The sequence below is a fragment of the Caretta caretta genome, chromosome 2 (genome assembly GCF_965140235.1).
Source record: "Caretta caretta isolate rCarCar2 chromosome 2, rCarCar1.hap1, whole genome shotgun sequence".
Taxonomy (NCBI): domain Eukaryota; kingdom Metazoa; phylum Chordata; order Testudines; family Cheloniidae; genus Caretta; species Caretta caretta.
In genome coordinates, this window is record NC_134207.1 from 191,137,842 (window position 1) to 191,156,146 (window position 18,305).

Below are 18,305 nucleotides of genomic sequence, written 5' to 3' on the forward strand. Positions count from 1 at the left end.
GTCAGTAGTCTGGAGTAGCAAGGAGATTTTAAAACAGTTAATTTTTCCTAATATCTAATCTACGGATAATTAAGCACTTGAGCAGGTTTCCAAGTTAGTTGTGGAATCCCTGCCACTGGAGGTTTTGAACACCTGGCAGGGATGGTCTAAATATACCTGTCACTGTCTCAGTAGGAGGGGATGGATTAGATGACCGCTCAAGGTCTCTTCCAGCTCTACTTTTCTATGATTCTTTGAGGACACAGAATTCATTTTCCAATTTTAAGCTTCCTACCAGCTCAGCAAGAACTGAGAGGGGAACTGTAACTGTCACTAGACAAAAAGTTCTCTGGAAAGCAGACTCTCAGTGCCCCATAGATCTCAAGTGAGAATATGGAAGAATTGTAGCTGTACCTTCCCCACCTGCAAGGCTAAGGTATTTTGAAGATTGTGAGTTGCTCAGATACTATGGGCTGGTCTATACTCATGGCTAAATCCGAGAGGCGGAAAGTAAGTTGGTGGGAGAGTACCTCCCGTTGACACAGCATGGTGCAGACTTCAGTTTTGTAACCAAAGTAGTGTAACTTAGGTCGATTTACAGCATTAACCAAGAGCAGCCCTATAATAATGGGGGCAATATAAGTACATGACACACAGACTAATTTACCAAAGCATAGGTGTCACACTGCATTATATACATCCATAATAGGCAATTTAGTTCTAGCATCCTAACCTGGTGATAACAGCTAAGTAGGGGTGCACTATTTTGCATAGAGTCACTACAAGATCATGCTCATTTTATTATCTTATCCTCCCTCCCCTGCATCCAGTAGTTACATTCACCTGTTGCATCTTGTCAGTTACAAAAAAGGTTTTAAACTCACAGGAGATTATCTTAATATCAGAAATGTTCAGCCTTTTTGTCCAAAAGCAAAGCTTCACTGTTGCCAGTCTTTAACACTTTCTTTCAGTAGGTTTCTTCAGTGCCTAAAGCACAACTGGGATCTGATCGGGACAGGTGCTTTTAGGAACCACTGTAATCCATATAATTATCCACCGCATTAAGTGTTGGAGACCAGAAAACTACTGAAACCTAGCTCAATTGCATGTAATAGTAGTGCTATCACCTACACCATCTTCAACATGGCATCTAGTTGTTTTATTTTTGTTAAAGTGAAGTATGGAATACCCCACTTGTGTCCACAGGCATTTTCTAAAGCACCCTCCAGGTTTTGTAAACCACTGTATGGAAGTTAAACAAGCTTCCAACAAAAACAAGAAAGTTTATTTAGCAATATTTTGCAGTTACAGTATTGTAAGAATGAATGAAACGTTGGGAAAAGTGAGATTTGCATTTTTCTTGCACTGCACACAGCACTGAGTTAGTAAGATACTAGTTTCATGTGTCTACTACAAAGGGTCCAATAGAGTTTAAAAGTTGCGTGTTCCCTGACTTAAGATTTTTATATAAAACACTCACCAGTGGGTTGCACATATACAAACCATCACTAATTTTAACCCTTCTGTTCCATTTTAATTTTGCAACACTGGACACCATCAGGTGTTGGCTAAGAGTGGAAAGGGATCTTTGTTTAGGTTTTTATTTTAGAAAAAGAAGGCTGCTGATAACTCATTTATCTAATACCATGGCCCTGATCCTCCAAACACTCAAATGTAAGTACTTCACATTCATGAGTAGTTCCACTGAATTCAATGGAAGAGTTCTCGAGCATAAATTACTCATGCACTTGAACTTGAACTAAATTTGAACCACCAGTGAAACTATTTTTTTTTGAACTCCCAAAAAGCCTATTTCTATGCTATTTCAATCTTTTGTATCTCAAAGTGACATGTTTAGTATTTGCATTACAGTACCAAGTAGGGGCCTACTAAGATTGTACAGTGCCTACCACTGCAGGACCCCAAAGAATAAGATGGTGCTCTTCAAAAAGAGTATACAATCTAAATACACAAGTCAGAAACAGGGTGGGGAAAGGGCAACATACAAGCAGAGCCAATGGTTTGCAGGTATCATATTTGTACAACAATTTTTTATTATGTAATTAATATTGGGGTGAGATTTATAAAGTGTACTGTAAGGCATGAGTGGGAGACAAGGGAAGACAGGAAGGGATTACCTAAAAGGAGTAACAAAAGAAGGGAGGTAAGACTGATCAGAGGATGGAGTAGAGAATGGAGACCAGCTGGAAAGAGGCTTAAGTGAAGAAACTGAGGGAGAGGATAGGAATAGGTTTTCTAAAAGAGTCTGTATAGTTGACCCTTGACTCGGTTTAAATTAGGAGAGTCAAAATACAGACTATGAGTTCATTCCAGGTAAACAGATGTTTGTCAAAAGATGTGGGCTGGAACCTTCTAAGTCTCTCCCCTACCCTGCAAGGATTATTAAATATCTAAATCCAAACGAACAGTTTATGGTACCCTAAATATGATCTTAAATAGATATTTATGAATAATGAATATTACAAATTTAGTTGTTTGGGGGCAGGAAGAGGACTGCAGTGTGGATTTTTTTTTATTTAAGAGGAGGTATAGAGTTGTGAATTTTCCATAATTAATTTAAGTTGTAGTGATACATTCCAAAATTTGCTTAAATGTTTCAGATTTTTTAACATCTATATAGGCCTCATAAATTAAGCCTTTGTTACTATGAAGTTATTCATTTATACATATTAGAAATTAAGGTTTATAGAGGAGTATTGATTAAGATTTATGGATGAACTTATTAAAGTAAGATCTGAAGTTTTTTTAAAGTGATTCTCATCAGATCTCCTGCTTAGTTTGATATCACTAATGTCAAATCTGAAATTTTGACCATTAAGAAGAACTGTTTCTGAAATGCCAAGAGTTTAAACATTCTGAAGATACTTGTCTCAGGGACTGAATCATCAAGTAAGTACATGGAAAGTATAACCCTAGACCATTCAGAGGGACCAGTCAAACATACATACTTGATTTATTGGTTTTTAAAACTAAGCTGCTTTATGGAGACTTAAGGAGAATGAGAGCAGCAGCAAAGAGAAGAAAGAAAATAATTTGGAAAAATGTTCATAGGTTATGTGGGGAAAGGGTTTAGTTTATGAAACTTTAAGCATTATCCTTCCATTTGCAGCAAGTTGTTGAACATGATTTATCAAAAAAGTTTCAGTGTTCACCCAAATGTATTACTGATGTTGTGGTTTAGCATTTGGCCCCCTACAGCAAACACAGATTAGATCAAGCTTCAAGTTAATGAACTCACCTGGGCTAAAACCCAGTATACTTTTTAAAATTATTTTTAGAAATGAGCACTGGCAAAATGCTGCTACTAAATGAAGTAGTGGTTAAACAGATAGCGAGAGCAATAGCTCCTCACATCCCCTCGATTTGAAATTCATGGGTGAAACCAGAATCACTCATGCTCCCCACCCCCTACACTTCACACTGAACACAGATACCACCACCACAAACCGAAACAAATAATTTATCCCCAAAACTTAAATCTTTCCTAAAAATAAACTGAAGCAGAGACTCAACATTTACAAGACTGAAAAAGGGAAACAGACTTCCTGAAATAATCATTAACACCAAGAGGAGAAACATTTACGCAATTTTATCTTCTCAGACTTGCTGACAAAAGTCTAATTCATGTGCAAGGAAGAGGGGAGGGGCACAAAAGAGATGTCTTTCAGATTAATCTTCAAGCAGTATTTGTAGTTCCCTCAAATAATGGAGAATTTAGTTGTGTATGAAAATTTTATTTAGTCTCAATTCCCATCATTTCACATCCCCTAGACAATTTTTTTCCCTGAAATGGAGCGCAACAGTTCCTAAGAGCAAGAGCAGATTCTCACCCTCCATCATCATCTACAGTTCACAGTGGAAAAGCTGAACAAACTTAAGTCACATTTAAAGGCAGATGACCTGGAACATTTGATGTAGGAAGGGATGCAACCGCATCAGGATTGAAGGGAGAACACACATTTCTGGGTAGACCATATGAACTAAATTACATTTCTCTAGCTTGTTCTTTGCAGAGCTACTGCTGAAGCCTGAAGTCCAGTTTCCCGTTAAGGACCTCCCTCACCAATAAGTGACCCACCCTCAGGTTATTTCTAGAGTGCACCATGGTGTCCAAAGATTTTGATCTTGCAGTGGTGGGAGAGGGAAAGAGATAAATGGTAAAAATGAACATTAAGAGTGGTTATTAGTCTCCCCTGAAGATGATGATGCAGATTTTGCCAAGCCTCCACTAACTCCTCTCCTCGGGGAGGAAACTGATTCAGCCAACACAAGGAGGAGCAGATTTTGCTGTGTGTGTTTCCTTTTTCCAGGCATCAGGGGAGACGATAAGTTGGGGAGGAGTTTTTGGCAAACGTCACAGCCTCTTTAGGGGAGTGGGGGAAGAGGAGAGAAGAGAAGAGAAGGAAGAAAGAGGATTTTGCTAGGTGCTCCCCAGTGCCATCCTCCTCCAGGTGATGCAGGAGGTGTGTATGAGCCTCCTCTATGCCACCCCCCTCCAAATGGGGCAGGAGGAGAGAGGTGCTGGGGCGGGGGTATGACAGCCTCCCCCGCGGCAGGGAGGGGTGGATACCGGTGAGTGTGTGTGACAGGAGGGAGTCGGTGACCGGGGTCGGGGGGGGGGGGGTGTCACAGCCTCCCCGGCCGTTCCCGAGCTGCCGGCAGCGCATTGACCCACACACGCTCCGAGCGAGCCAGGCGCGGGCCGGACACCCCGGGATCCCGCTGCTCCACACAGGCGCTGAGACCCGAGGGATTTACCTGGCCGAAGAGCTGCGCTGCCCGGACTCCCCCAGCCTGGCTGCCGCCCGGCCGCAACCAGCGCTGAAGATAACGGCGGCGGGCAGACCCGGAAGCTGCTGCCGTCGCCGAGCGCAGCGCCTAGGCTGCCGCTGCTGCGCCCCGTTTCTCTGAACCCCCTCAGAGTCTCGCGCTGGAGGCCGCCATTTTCACTCCGGCAGCGAAACGCCTTCTGTGCGCAAGCACAGTCAGTTCCCACACTATCACGAGACCCTGTCAGCTGACTCTCGCCGTCCCTTTTCCCGTCGCGAAACCGCCCCTCCCTCACCAAGCAGTCGCCTGCGTGCGCACGCGCAAATCGGAGAGCAGCGGTGAGTGGGCAGGGCACGGGGGGGTTGGGGGAGGGCTCAGTGAGTCGGTGGGGCACAGGGGGAGGGGCTGGAGAGGGCTCAGTGAGTGGGCGGGGCACAGGGGGATGGGGAGGAGTCGGAGAGTGGGCGGGGCACAGAGGGGAGGGGCTGAGAGAGGGGTCAGCGAGTGGGCGGGGCACAAAGGGGAGGGGCTGGGGAGGGCTCAGTGAGTGAGCGGGGCACAAAGGGTTGGGGCTGGGGAGGCCTCAGTGTGAGGGCAGGACACAGGGGAGGGGCTGGGAGAGGGGTCAGTGAGTGGGTGGGGCACGGGGGGGGGGCTGGAGAAGCGAGGGAGGTTCAGTGGCGGGGAGCAGAACTGGGCAGGGTTGGAGAAGGAGGCTGTGAGAACTGGAAGGGGAGACGGTTATGGGTGGACTGGGGAGGACCTTTGGGGGTGAGGATGGTGTGGGCGGGTGGAAGGTTGGGTCTGTAAAATCAGTTCATAGTTACACAGAAGCTGAATGGAAGATGTCCATGTGCATTATTTCTTAGGTCTCCATGTGTTTTAATCCAACCGTATGATTTTTGGGAGTGTGATTGTTGATTTGTGACTGCTTGGGGTGAGGCCTCAAACATTGACATGCCCACAATAATCATGGCTCCCTCCATTTTTCACACCCTGTCCTCTACCACATTTCAGTCTATGGGCCTGACCGAGCAATCTGTACTTCTGTTGAGTTCAGTTTATGTTTTTCATAAATAAGAGCTGCCAGGTTGTGTCATAGTTACATACAGCACCATCAAAATGCAGATACCTGAGAAGTGGTGGATTGCACTCAACCAATGCAAGGCACGCTGCAAAATCAACAGTCCATCAGACTGAAGCAACTTTTTAATTATCTATGTCAGTTTTTTTAGGAAGATGGGGTAGAAAGTAATAAAAATATGAATATAGTTAACCCTAAAATTAATGTTAACCCTGAGGGCTCATTTAAATTATACAGGCTGCCAGCTGAGGTTGGGGGTGAGTATAGCAGCCAGGAGTGAAAGTAACTTAAAGGACTTACCGGTATACTGGAGTCCTGAGCAGGGGGCGTGGCCTCAACCAGCGCCCCAGGCCCTTTAAATCACCCCCGGAGGTACCAGCTGCAGAGGCGGCTAGGAGCCTTGGGGCTCAGGGGCGAGTTAAAGGGCCCGGGGCTCTGGCCGCCGCAACCACAGCGGAGCTCTGGGTCCTTTAAATTGCTGACGGAGTCCTAGGGTCTCCCGGCTGCCGCCGTTACCCTGGGGCTCAGGCGGCGATTTAAAGGGCCTGGGGCTCCACTGCGGTAGCAGTGGCCAGGAGCCCCTGGCCCTTTAAATCACTCCCGGAGCCCTGCCGCCGCTACCCCGGGGCTCCAGCAGCAGGGCTTGGGCGGCACTTTAAAGGGCCCGGGGCACCGGTCGCTGCGGGGTGCCCTGGGCCCTTTAAATCACCACTGGAGCGCTGCCGCCGCTACCCCGGGGGTCCAGCAGCGGGGCTCGGAAAGTGATTTAAAAGGCCCAGGGCTCCGGACGCTGCAGGGAGCCCCAGGCCCTTTAAGTCGCCAGCCTGGGGAAGCCGGTCCGGCACGGCGTACCAGCTCTTGCTGGTATGCCCCATTGGACTGTACTGGCTTACTTTCACTTTTGATAAAAAGAAAAGGAGTACTTGTGGCACCTTAGAGACTAACCAATTTATTTGAGCATAAGCTTTCGTGAGCTATCACAAAAGCTTATGCTCAAATAAATTGGTTAGTCTCTAAGGTGCCACAAGTACTCCTTTTCTTTTTGCAAATACAGACTAACATGGCTGTTACTCTGAAACCTTTCACTTCTGATAGCAGCTGAGGATGGTTGTGGTATAAGAATGCACCAGACATGCCCTCCCTCCATCATCTGCTTTCCACATGCTGTCCCTGGAATACAGTGGTGCTGGAACAGTTTTAGAGTGGGGGTGCTGAGCTGCAACCCCCTTACCCCGTCCACATCCCTCAGTGTCCCCTAAAGCTGAGTCCAGGAGCAGGGCCATGGCTTCGGGAGGGGGGGACACGGACGGGGTAAGGGGGCCAAGGCTGGGGCCACAGCTGGGGACGGGTGCAGAACCCTGGGCCAGGGCCAGGAGCGGAGCCCTGGGTGTGGGGCCGACAGCCAGGACCCCTCATGCAGGCCGGGAGCTGAGTCCCAGGCACAGAGCTGGCAGCCAAGTCCCGGAGCCGACAGCTGGGACCCCAGCCACAGGACCAGCAGCCAGGACCCAGGATGCAGGACTGGCAGCTGGTATCCTGGGCAGCAGCCAGGCACAGGGCCAGCAGCCGGGACCCCACACAAAACTTGGGGATGTTGCAGTATCCCCCACACTCCTACTTCCCATGCCTATGCTAGAATATGATGTAGGAGCTCTGTGGAGCCTGCTGTATAAATCAGAGGATTCCTCTGTGATGAGGTGATTTTCCCATAGTCGTCTACAGCAGCTTTAGGGCAGCATTGCAGTAGTGTCCCTAATATAACTGAGGACAGAGGTAAAAGTTTTTGAAAAAACTTTGAATTCGAGTGTTTGTCCTTATATTCGCAAAAAGAAAAGGAGTACTTGTGGCACCTTAGAGACTAACCAATTTATTTGAGCATAAGCTTTCGTGAGCTACAGCTCACTTCATCGGATGCTCACGAAAGCTTATGCTCAAATAAATTGGTTAGTCTCTAAGGTGCCACAAGTACTCCTTTTCTTTTTGCGAATACAGACTAACACGACTGTTACTCTGAAACCTGTCCTTATATTGCATTCCGTTAGTAACACTGTTTTTTAAAGCAGCTGATGAAAAGTGCCATATAAGAGCTAGGTTTATTTATTTATTGAATGTTCTCAAGTAGGCTTTGGATGTATTAGTCTAGTTAACATTTATAAAACCCCCTAAAATAATGGGATCTAGTTTCCATTTTCTACTATCCTTGTCCTTGTCATATACAGTATTCATCATGTCCCATAATTGGGTAAAACATTTTAAATGACCAAGTATTCTTATTATTCAAAGTAGCAGTCAGAAAAATGTGGACCACCATTCTGAAATAGTGCTAATGGGAAGATGGTATCACTTTGGTGAAATTGATGGATAACTTGTAGTCACAGAAGTTTGAAAAAGTTAAAATAGAACTCACTGTTCTATTATTACATTGGAAATTCCAAGGGTCTAATTGCAGGAGGAAATGGTGAGGACCGGAAAAGTTGTACATTCTAATACATATTACTCATGATACAACAGACTTTTGGTTTTTCCCCCCTAGTATTTGCTGTTTATGTATAGAAGGTAAAAACACAGTAGATGAGGAGTTCTTTTGTAAAATGTTTATTGCTGGACACCAAAAACTGACTAATAAGTAATACAATTACATTAATAAACTGTTGTAAACATTAAAACTAGGAGCTAATTCCAGAAACCAATTTTTTGCTTCCTATAGGTTTTATCAAGCAGGACTGATAAACATATCTATTCAGATTAAACTAATATTTCAGTATTAAAAAGCTAGGTGACCTTCCAATATTAAAGTTTGTGGTTTAAGTAATTCAAAAATAAACCAGTAAAGAAAACATCAGGGTTAATTCCTGGTTCCACTGAAGTTAATGAGAGTTTTGCTCTTGACTTCAGTGGGGCCAGATTTTCCTGGAGTCAGAAACAGAGTATGAAACCATTTTTCATTTATACAAAAATTGGAATTTTAAAGCAGTAAAATGTCTTTTGGTGTCTTTTTCAAGGCTAAAATTCTTGGTAACCTCAATCTGCTTTGGAGAAATGCACCTGTCTTCATTACTTCCAGATCTTTCACCTGAAGAATTATTTCAAATGTCAATCTGACCTTGTCAGATCAAATAATATCATTTGCACAAGAGTCAGGCTACCTCCAGTCTAGCAAACAAGGTCTCTCATTACCATCCAATTACTGGAATCCGGAAGGAATGAAGATCTCCAATCTACTACTAAATAATTAACACTACAGCAAACTATTTCTGTGATCAGCACCTAATCTAAAGGGTTGTGCATTTTTTTTTAGTCTAAATTCTAAATTTTTTGGTCTAATCTAAATTCTTCAGATATGTTACAGTACCTTGATACAACAGAGAACCAATGCACTGTATATATGCAACAAGAACAATAAGGTATCTTGACCATTTAAATACAATTCACAATAGCAGGGTTCCGTTTTTGTAAAGCACGTTTACTGAGATTCACAGCAATCACAAAGGACCAGATTCTGCCTAGCATGGATACAAGTGTGCAGGGTAAAGTGGGCAAAAAGAGCCTCTGCCCTTGCACTATCTGTGAAGGTTGGGCAGAATTACACTCCAGTACTGTGGGGTGGCAGAGTCTCCTCCAGCTTATCTTGTGGGCTCAGTGTGCCCCGAATAAAGCTGAGAGGAGGAGGAGCCGTAGTTTCACCTCCCTCCTCACTGCACAGCAGAGCCAACCAACAGGGTGGGGGGTAGCTGCACCCTACAAAGGCATATAGCAGAAGCTACACATGGGGTAGAATGTCATTGTTCTCCATGTTCTGAGGGGTTCTGAGTTTTTGCATTAGTCCATAATATGGGTTGTGCCTAAATGGCACAATCTAGCCCAGTATTAGTAATGCTAAAATAACTATATAAGGTCATGCTTTTAAAAATGGCCTCCATTTTTGTCCCTGCATTTGAATATGTAGACATCTAACTACAGTATCTGATTGATCCCACAAATAAAATAGATGGTTAAGGGGAGATATTCAAAGGCACAAAGTGGAGGTAAGTGTCAAATGCCAAGTGAAAGTCAACAGGAGGTTGCTTGCCTAACTCCCCTCTGTACCTTTGACAATCTCCCTCCTAAGTCCTATCACTTGTGCCCACAGAATGCAGATGCAGATTTGCAGATGCAAAAATAGAGATTGGGTTGCCACAAAATTTAAGGGTTAAATATCTTAAACATCTCAAATATCCATCTCATCGGGGGAGAAATTTTTCTCTTGTAAAGAGCAGAACTGACTGATCCTCTCCCTGTTAAAAGAGAATACAGCTAAGAGAGAATGGAGTGTATATTCCAGTCTTGTTTAGTTTATTGATCTAGTGATTGCCTTTGATCATGCTCAGAGTGAGAGTACTATGTGCCTTGCAAAGATTATTGCACGGAGCTAAAAAAAAGAAAACTGCACGCAATATGAAGTTTTTACCTAAAATAAAATGTTTTAATGCATCACTCTTTCCAGCCTCCTCTGAAGTCATGATCCAGTCAATATAGTACTCCTGAATGTATTCAGTTTTACCAAACTAATCCTCATATTTATACCAAATTGTCTCAAATTACTTATGTACCATCCAGGCTGAACTATATAAGAAACCTTTTTAGTATGATTAGCTGTCTATCCATCATATTTTGAGGGCATATTCTACAAGTACTCCATCCATCTTACAGAACAAATGTTTTATTAGCCCTGTTACAGTATACAAGTTTTTTCCTTCAGATTTTCCTAATGTTAGTAATATTCATATGCTTGTGTTCTCCTGATTTCTATATGTAAATTTATCAGTTTAAAATGTTGTCCTCATTTCAGTTTAGTATTTGGTATCAAGTTTGCTTGGATGCTGTGACTGAGAAGTTTTCACAGATTGTATCCAGTGCAAGTGCTGCTGCTAAACTTGTTTCATTATGTGCTCTTTCCTTTTTTGTTCTGTTTGAGCCATGCTGTTAGCACGCAAAGAATGAGCAAGCAGCTTCTGACTAGAAATGGAGACTGACTTACGGTCTAAGCCTCAGAGGTAGTTCTTCCAACGACGGTTGAGTCACCAATGGAGGAAGCTAGAAAAGCATCCACTGTGGCTGTGTATACTAATCCCTTTCTGTGTTTAAGCAGAGGACCTCACTAACTGTTACTGTCAGACGGGCACCTTCCCTGGCTGTTAAATTAACAGACAACATTAACTTAAAATACTAAAACAATAAATTAAATCCCTTGGCCTTAGATTTTCATAATGGCATTTGCTGAACAATAGCTGCTATGAGTGTCATTAGCTCTGATCTTGCAAGTGGACCTTTGCAAGTGCAATGGATGAAAGCGATAGGGCTCCATGCAGGGGTAAAAATTCACCCACACTGATATGTCTATATAATTATAGCTGTAGTTTGGAATATTGAGAATCCATGTGCCAAATTCTTCGTTCATGTAGGCCTAGTGCCTTAGATCCAAATTCAGCCTATCTGGATGGTAGAATTTGGTGGTACAATGGTCTGGGTTTCCTGGAAGGATCATAGAGTGCTTTATGGCCAGGAAAGGAGTCATTAGCACTGTGTGATCAGGTAATCTGAGTGAACAGTACAAAAGCCTGAAAGTTTGATCGGAAGTCATTAAACTGATAGCTAACTATAACAGTTTTGAGGGAAGCAGAAAAAGCACAGAGAGGAGGCTTAATAACCCTCAGGGGTTTTGAAAATGCTTAAATCAACCACAAAGGATATGTCTGCGCTGCAATAAAACACCCATGGATATCCTGTGTCAGCTGACTCAGGCTCAAAGGGCTCAGGCTGCAGGGGTGTAATACTGTAGTGTAGACATTTGGGCTTGGGAACCCTCTCTCCTTGTGGGGTTGTACGGGGAGACTTTGGCAAACCAGTAAAGTGCCTGAAACCACTATGGCTTATTGCTAAAAGCAGCCAAGTCAGCAGACTGTAAATTGGCCAAGTCAGCAGGCTTAGCTTAAGGCAGGAGGGGACGGGGATCTTTGGGTGCCACGGAGAGGGCAGCTTGACTCCGCGTCCTTCCTGATAAGAATTGTGTTGAAGTGGCTGAAACATGCATTTTAGAAGAGCAGGATGTGCCCCAGGAATGTCTACTGGGGGCGTCAAAGCTGCAAACTCTGGAAAAACCCATATCTGGTTAACCGATAATCAGAAGGAACCTCTTGCTTGACTATTGAAACTGCTTACTTAACAAGTTTTCTTTACGGGACATGTCATTCTATTACTAAAATATACATAAGGGAGAAAAGTTTGAGGTAGTTGGACTCTTTTTGGACTCTCCCTCTGGATACATCTTGCAGTCCCCACCGGCAGACGGAAGATTTGGCCACCGGAAGCCTGCCGCTGTGCCACTCGAGAGCCACACTCAGCTTTGGTAATTATCAAGGGTTGGTGGTGTTTTACTAACCTGTTGGGGACATGTGTGTAAGTGCTTGAGAGTAAGTAAAGTTTAGCTTTAAGTGAAAGCACTCTTTTGTTGTCCTGTTTGTGCCAGCCATCTATCGGTCGGATGGCCATGTCTCCCCTGATTTATTTCCTGACACCACCTCGCACAGAGTAAAAGTTACCAAGAGCTTTGGGTTGAAAGAACCCCGGGTAACAGGGTCCCAGAGTCCAGGCTCCAGCACAACCATCTACACGGCAAATGTATAGCCCTGCAGTCTGAGCCCCGTGAACCTGAGTCAGCTGACACCGGCCTGGCGCAAGCGTTTTATTACAGTGTAGACATACCCAAACTGGCCCGTAAACTGGCCGTATGAGTCACCCTGGGGTCCATTGCTATGGATACTAGGGAAGTCATGAGATATTCTACTGAGTGGGACCAAGCAGATTCAGTCCTGAGAATGAAATAGGGACATTGCTAACCTCAGGATGAAAGAGTTTTTGCTTTTTACTTAATCTGTATTTCAAGAGCCTTACTGCCTACCCTGTGATGTTTGTTTTAATGTTAGATATTAAACTCTGTGTTTTAATTTTATTTCCATTGATTCTCTGACTCTCTTCCCTATTTTTTAAAGCTAAATCAGTATTGGTCTGGAGTTATTGAGGTGAGCTGGCCCATGGAGGGTGAGGTGTGATGAGCTGTTCACCCCCACACTAGCCCTGAAGAAATTAATGTAGGCTAAGAAGGGGGCTAATTAAGCAGACAGGTCACAGCTGAGGGGAATCGGGTAGCTTAAGTAATCACCTGGCTGAATAATGAGGGAGCCCAGATGAGGAGGAACAGCTGGGCTGAGTTTATAAAGGCAGGAAGTTGGCTGCAGGGAAGTAGTCTGTTGTTACTTGCTAGGAGAAGGGATGTCTGATTGGGGGTTCTTGGGCCAAAGTAGCCTATAGTTACTCCCTTGGAGGAGAGAGCTTTGGGGCTGGCAAACCCAGAGAAGCGGGGGAGCTTTCTGTTCAGTAAGGCAGCTAAGGTCCAGAATGCAAAAGACCTTAGCTGCTGATTTAGAGGGTCCCTGGGTAGAGGGTAGGCCAAGGTTCCCTTACTAGCCAGTGGGGAAGTGGTACTAGCTTGGTAGTGAATGAGAAGACTGCCTGAGTCCATTTGTAAGAAGACGCTCTGATACCCTGGAAGGGAAGGACACGTAACTTGGCCGGAGGGCTAAGCCATGAACACAAAAGAGCTTGCCTTGCTCAGAGCCAGAAAGAGGAAACAGGGCAGATGGCGAGAGGCGGAAAAGAGGTGTCTGACCTAGAATCAACTAATCTCCAGAGCAACCAGGAGAAGGCACACTGGAGGTGTGCAGACCCCATGACAGAAGGATTGTCTAAGCTTAGGTTCTTGGTCAACAACACAAAGCAGGGGCTGTCAGCATTCTGGCTGTGGTACAGTGATTAGAGCAGTGGTTCTAAAACTTTTTTTTTCCACAGACCACTTGAAAATTGCTGAGAGTCTTGGCGGACCACTTAATGATCTTTCCAAATGTGTTTGTACCGTTAGCTAACTATTGTAAAGCGCTTTGGATAAAAGCACTATATAAACAAAACGTTTTGTTTATATAGCGCTACAAATGAAAGCACACAACGCATATTTTCATATCAGTAGTCTTACCTTTCTAATGTGATGGATGTGCCCTCTCTTCCCCCACTGCAGCAGTCCCCGAGCTGAGGCTGGGAAGGAGTGGGGGGGTCTTTCCCCTGCTACAGAGCTGAGGCTGGGAAGGACGGGGGGGTCTTTCCCCAGCTGCTACAGAGCTGAGGCTGGGGAAACTTGCCTCTTTCTCTGGCTGCTGCAGCCCTGCACATCCCAAATTTCCCCCTCATGGCCACCACCTCAAATGTGCATCTTCTTCAGGGCCCAGGCACCTAATTAATGGAGCCATGCCTGTGCGGCTCCACTAATTAGGTGGATGGCCCTTCATTCTCTTGTGTGCGGCCACCCAGGCGCCCACCTTAGAGGGAACTATTGACGGAGCTCGTGGACCTCTGGTGGTCTATGGACCACAGTTTGAGAGCCTCTGGATTAGAGCAAGGGAAAAGACCAAGGAAGAGAGCTGAGTTCTGAGCAGTAAAGGAGATGAGTTATTTGGGTCCGTTTGGGCAACATACCCCCTGTATCTAAATGATCACGATGCCCACATTGACAAAGACATCAGATGACATGTGATGTCAATTTTATCCAGTTTCATACTTTATTAAACTTTCAGATGCAACTGAACAGGCTACTTGTACATAATTAAACACTATATTATTCTGTTCACAATTACATCATGAACCCCAGAGTAGAGCACTGAATGGCAGGAGTTTGCACACAAGGTAGAACTGCTCTGTAAAGTATCAAAATTATTAGTTACAAAAACACATTCTAATTAAAAGTACTGTACTTTACACAGTTGTAACCAGCCCACCTCTCTACTAGCAGATGGAACAAGTCTATAAAGTTATACAACATTCATCCCCCTCCCCTTCCCCTACTACAGTTACTGGCACAAAGAAGTCAATAGTTTTCTTTTGCTGTCCAGGGGCATCTGCAGAAGCAGACGGTACAAATTATAAAATGAGCATCAGTGAGTATCATTTAGAGACTTTCCCCTTTCAGTAGCAAGAGGAAGTACAGCTACGCGCACTTCTATATTCTTGCAGTTTGGCAAAGCAAAGATTCCTTCCTTGTTCTCTGTAGTCTCACCTCCATTCTCCTCCCTTTGTATTTCTGCAGCTTGTGCTCTAGGACCCTGTGAGGTAGGAGGGTCTACATCACAATTAAACAGCCCCTTAGTCTGAGCCAGAGTCAGCTGGCACAGGCCAGCTGTGGGTGTCTAATTGCAGTGTAGACATGTCTGAATCTTATGTCTGAATCTTTGAGCTCCTCCTGGCCAATTTCACTGTATTGCAGATATGCAAGCATATTAAACTCTTATGTATCCACCCTGTGGGAAGAATTTCTTCATCTCAATTGTTTTTATCAAGTGACTGGCCCATGAACTCACATTTCATGGGAACAGTTTGCAATGCATAACTGTGAAAGAGCACAGCAGACAGTAATAATCATGTGAAATGCACTGAGTAAGTTAACCTTACATCCAGTATCCATTTCAGGCAGCAGATATCCATGTTTATCTCCCCGCCCCCCCCCCCCCCCACACCCATTTTGCTTTGCAAAAAGTGAATGCAGAGGTTTAAGAATGCTTTCACTAAACCCCAGTGTAAGGGATGTTCCTGGCTTTTTTCCATATGTGGAAAGAAGCAATGTTTTTGACTGGCAAATAACAGGCACAACACTTTTGTCTTTCAAGACTGAAATCTGTGTTACATATTAATCCAGTAAAACCCAGCTGCAGCCATCCACACATTTCCATTGCCTTTGTATTCAATAGGTACAGCATGTTATGAATTCCATGAAAATAATGGAGATTTTCCCATAGCAAAAATATATCTTTTCCACTGGAGTCTGGCGATTGTTTTATTTCTTTCTTCCATCACCGCCTCAAGTCAGGAAAGTCTTTAAAAGTTATCATCCCCTTTCTGATACAGCCCAGCCCCATCATCACTCTAGGTATGTTCTTTGTTGTTCTCCCACAGAGGGAGAGGTAAAAATCTGAGTTTTGCAGGCCCTGAATGCACTGAAGTCTGCGTCCTTTTCCTTTTCATAAAATTGTTTGGATGCTCTGCAGACTAATTTACCCCTTTCTGCTACAGGATTACTAGCTCCCTGGACTAGCAGCAGACCACATAGAGATATGACTGCTCAACTTAATACCATCTGATCTTTTTCCATCTCCTTATCTTGTTTCTGCTTGTAGTCTAAATTCCAACAGGACAACTTGTCACTCAGTATTTGTCTTCCTTTTCAGGAGCTTGGAGAGTATACACTGAGGAACTTTGAACTATTCACTCAGTTGCCCTGGCATCTTGTTAGCATTTTTTCCAATACACTGCAAGATCTCTACATTGTTGCACAACGGAAGTACTGAACATCATGGAGCTGAATATTTTAGCATGAGAAGAGAGAGTGAGAGAACCACACTGGCTTTGCTGACTTAGCTACTTAGAGCATAATCCTTATGACCTGAGGCCAGCTGATCCTTAACAGCAAAGCTTTATATACATAAGCAGCAGGATTGGATTTACAGAAATGTACTTGCGAAATGTACTTGTGATGACTGAATCTGAATTTCCTTGTAGATGTATAAAATTAAATATTTTGATACATCTTGTAAAGAAATTGCAGAGCCTTGTACTTATTTTCCCTCTTTTCTTATATAGAGATTGACAGCTATTAGATTTCTGAATATACTTTTTTTCCTGTGACCAGCTTTGGAACATTGGGTTTTTTCAAATGGCCGTGTAGGAACACTAATGTCTTACAGATGTTACAGAAACTTAGAGTGATGACTCAGCACCTGGCAGGAGAATACCAAATTGTTCAGTCATAGCCCTAAACTTCTTTCAGTTCAACCAGCAAAGAATGGCAAAATGCAGATGTTGCTGAAGAACAGCAAAACCAAAAAACCTGAAGCTGGTGGTCCGGTTTCCAACCGACTGATCACATGTAGTCCCATTTTCTCTTACAGTGAGCTTCTGGTGACAGTCTACCTCAGGCAGCCCAATGCAGAATATCATCCATCTTTTGATTTCAGAAGGAATTCTTGTCCTTTACTCTTCTCTCCCCTGTGGCTCCCCATGTAGCATCTTAAGCATCAGGCTGCTGTTAGTAACATGTATGTCTTTTAAAGAGCAGAGGTAATAGCAAATATTCAACTTGGCCAAAATTAGGCACATTACATACGAGTTATAGGTTGTCTTTGTTTCCCTGCTTATGCTGCTTTGCATCTTCACTGGCTAGAAAGACAGTGGCAAGGACCTGACCCCGCAAACCTTGACTTGGATGACTTTAATGAGAGTATTTGCATAAGTAAATGAGACTATTGCATAGGTGAGGATGACTCAGTTAGTGAATATTTGCTGGATAAGGCTTCAGTTTAGTTCTGTAGCTCTATGTCCCACAGGCTATTTTTAGCTAATCTGTGTTATGCTCTTCTCACTACAGTATCTGAATGCACGCTAAACAGTATTGCCCTGTGCCACAAAAAATTACTGGAAATCAGTAAACAATTCTTGAATATTAGCCTCTGCTAAGTATCAGTTTCCCCAAGAAATGTCCCCTTTGCCACTGTAATTTGCTAAACAAAAAATAAATGTACTGTGGCAGTCTACTTGTTTGTGTGTCGTCATTCTTCTGCAACTCTGAACAATAATTTAATTGTACAACAGGATTAAGGGAATCATTAAGACACATCCCTCCCTGTTTACATCAATAGAGAAAAGGTCAAACTATTCTTGTTTACATTTTATATACATACACATACACAGACGGCCTTCTTTCCAAATTGTTACACTGGCATATTTTAATGGAAGAAGCTATTGTGCTACAAGCTGCTTTAGAGCTTATGCTTCATTCTTAAGGTTTGTAGTAAAATTGATTTGGATCCAAAATCAAATAGTGAATAGTAAGGCACTATTCTAAAGAATAAAAACTAATTTTTGAACCATTGTGTTGGTTAAAATAAAAATTATTAGTTTTGGCCTAACCTCATGACTGGGCTTCAGTAGGGGAAGAACTGGTGTCTCAGGGGCTCATTTTTGAAGGTTACACTTACAGATCTCACTGGATAGAGCATGAGGGTGTAGGCTCTTTTTGAGGGGAACCCTGGAGATGGGGCTCCTTTATCCCTGGACACTCCTCCGCCACTGCCACATGCTTACTCATTAAGAGCCTTTTCAGCATTAACAGACTTTTCAAAAAGGGAGATTCTCTTTTACATTTCTAGCCCACTCCCACCTCCAAAATTGGAGGCTTTTTGGGCCTTCAGTGCCCAGCTTGGTTTGCAAGACACACACAATTCCCATCGACTTCAGGACAGAAAGTCAGGGCCTTCATGTGACAAAAGCATGTTACATCAGCAGACAAAAAGGTTGAAGAGTGCTTTCCAGACAAGCC

General features: G+C 43.8%; 1 protein-coding gene and 1 long non-coding RNA gene across 5 annotated transcripts in view; one reads left to right on the forward strand and one right to left on the reverse strand.

Annotated features, from left to right (window-relative positions):
* The window catches only part of DNAJC13 (DnaJ heat shock protein family (Hsp40) member C13), a 104,840-nt gene extending 99,878 nt beyond the window's left edge, over window positions 1-4,962 (reverse strand). For 2 of the 3 annotated variants that reach the window (XM_048838767.2, XM_075125699.1), the window contains exon 1: window positions 4,759-4,960. The gene's annotated coding sequence lies outside the window, so the exon portion shown is untranslated. Of the gene's footprint in view, window positions 1-4,758 lie in introns of all 3 variants that reach the window. The other variant, XR_012667179.1, reaches the window with a different exon arrangement.
* Window positions 4,963-5,019: 57 nt separating this feature from the next.
* LOC125631703 (uncharacterized) overlaps window positions 5,020-18,305 on the forward strand; it is a 103,474-nt gene continuing 90,188 nt past the window's right edge. For both annotated transcript variants that reach the window (XR_012667180.1, XR_007355016.2), the window contains exon 1: window positions 5,020-5,108. This is a non-coding gene — a long non-coding RNA (uncharacterized LOC125631703). The remainder of the gene's footprint in view (window positions 5,109-18,305) is intronic.